Genomic DNA, 2500 nt, shown 5'->3' with positions numbered 1-2500 from the left:
ATAGGCTACTATATATATATATATACCCTACATATACAGTATATATACAAATGCATATTTATGCATATACCCGAGAATTAATACATACACATTCATTACACGTGATAACCAGCAAGTAAGTTTTATTAAAATAACCGATTGATTTATTTAGAGATCTCTGGCATCTTGATATTTTCTTAAAATGAAGTTATAAAAAAAAAACAATTTCACATGTTTAAATATTTACCCATCGTATATTGAAAAAAAAAACTTATATAAACAATTAAATTATAAAGCCTTTTTTAATTGAATATAGTTAAATTTTGTATTTTCATTAAGTCAGTAAAGAATCAGCTTTGTTTACGTTACGTCACCAGTAATTGATCTACTTTAGACCTTGATTTGACTGATAATCTGTAGGCTTTGATTTAATGTTTGATTTTCTTCAAACCTTGATATTCTGTTGACATTGGTTTCATACTTGATATATCCTTTAGCTCTTGGTTTTATCTTTTATTTATTTTTATTGTTGATTTTATATTTGACATTTTTTAAACCCAAATTTGACCTCCATATTCTGTAGGTATTGATTTGAAAATTTAAATTCTGTTAGTAATTTATTTTATCTTAAACTGTGTTGTGTTGACTTTGATTTGACACAACATTAATTAGATATTATTTGGCCTTAATATTCTGTAGACTGATTTTACACTTAACATTCTTTAGACCTATATTTTCCCTTAATGTTCTGTAGACTTTGATTTAACACTTAACATTAATTAGATCTGTATTTGGCCTTAATGTTCTGTAGACTTTGATTTGACACTTAACATTAATTAGATCTGTATTTGACCTTAATATTCTGCAGACTTTAGTTTGACACTTGACATTCTTTAGACTTTGATTTGGCGTTAATAATATGTAGACTTTAATTTGACACTTTATATCATATAGGCCTTTATTTGACCTGCGAAATCTGCCCAGACAGCATTGACGCAGTTAAAAAGCCGAGGGATATATGTATATACAGTATTCATTTGAGTTTGGAATGAATTAGCTAAGTTATACCAGTAAACGAACGTTTTCTATTATAAAATCGCTAATAATAGAAAACGAGATTTTCTCCAATGTTGACAAGTACGTTATCCGTCTTCATTGTTTACTCTTCAGGCTGCAGACAACTAAAATAAGACGAACCTTGCTTTGCATAAGAATTAGGGAATAATTTCGTCTGTTGTGGTGATTTCTGTGTTCTGTGATTATAATATAAATAGAATAAATGCCCAATTACTCATATCTGTTAGTATCTGTTGGTTGGGAGGAGTCCAAAGGTTCACACCTGGATTCTTGTATAGGCTAGCCTACATACAATTAGCACCTACATACAGGAGATATCACTAGCATTATTTGTAGCTAATTTTAATGGAATTATATATGTATTTACGTCACATTAACCAACCATAGAAATAAATGAAACTAATTTGAGTTTATTTTCTATTGTAGTTTATGTGAAATACTGTTTGGCCTACTCAAATATTGAAACTAACATTTAAGTTTTTAGTGCAATTCTTCAACTCGTTTATCCAAGCCTACTGAAGCGTCTAGTTCAAATTGTGAAAGTGTTTGTGCTTGTGAAATTAATTCATGAGTTCTCAGATATAACAATCAAAGAAATTATTAAATAAATGGTTTTATTGTGGCGTTTTGAAGAAAATTTAAGTTATATATGATGCCCGTCGATAATTGTAATTCAGAAACAGACAGTGAATCTCTAAACATAGATGGATATCAGCCCTTCAAGAAGTTATTAAACTAAAGACTTTAGCGAGTCATTGGAAGAATACCTAAAGACTGGTTGGTGTCTTTCAAATTGGGTCTTTAAGACTTGTTATTTTTAACCCACATCATGGAGAAGTTAAGGATCCTTAAGAAGGGAAAAGGTAAGAATTTTTACTTGGAATGTTAATGACTTTTATTAGGAATATCAATGATTTTTTCGAAATATTAGGATTCTTTACTCAGAATGTCAAGGAATTTTATTTGGAATATCCAAGATTTTCATTCGATATATCAATGAGTTTTGTTCGAAATATCTATCGTTTTTGTTCAAAGTATCAATGATTGTTGTCAGGAATATCTATGACTTTCATTTGAAATATCAATGGTTTTTACTGGGATATTGATTACTTTTTTTCAAAATATCTATGGCTTTTATTGGAAATATCTATGACTTTATTTGGAATATCTATGACCTTTAATCGAATATCAAGGACTTTTATTCGAATTATCAAGGACTTTTGTTCGAAGATCAAGAACTTTTATTTGAATTATCATTGATTTTGGTTATAAAAATTCATGACTTTAATTCGTAATATAAAGCACTTTTGTTCGAATATCAAGGATATCATTCTAATTATCAATGATTTTGTCAGGTAAATCTATGATTTTTATTCGAATTATCAATGATTTTTATGTGAAATATCAAGTATTTTATTTGTTCCATCATACATGGTTAAGGTTA

The 2500-nt window shown here is 28.4% G+C and overlaps 1 protein-coding gene across 1 annotated transcript in view; it reads left to right on the top strand.

The window, feature by feature from the left end:
• Positions 1–1387: 1387 nt before the first annotated feature.
• LOC137623145 (nucleolar and coiled-body phosphoprotein 1-like) overlaps positions 1388–2500 on the top strand; it is a 524118-nt gene continuing 523005 nt past the window's right edge. Inside the window, exon 1 of the mRNA XM_068353829.1 lies at positions 1388–1919. The gene's annotated coding sequence lies outside the window, so the exon portion shown is untranslated. The remainder of the gene's footprint in view (positions 1920–2500) is intronic.

This window comes from Palaemon carinicauda, chromosome 30 (assembly GCF_036898095.1).
Source record: "Palaemon carinicauda isolate YSFRI2023 chromosome 30, ASM3689809v2, whole genome shotgun sequence".
NCBI classification, from domain to species: domain Eukaryota; kingdom Metazoa; phylum Arthropoda; class Malacostraca; order Decapoda; family Palaemonidae; genus Palaemon; species Palaemon carinicauda.
The sequence above is the reverse complement of the archived record's forward strand: the minus strand, read 5'-3'. Positions and strand labels throughout refer to the sequence as shown.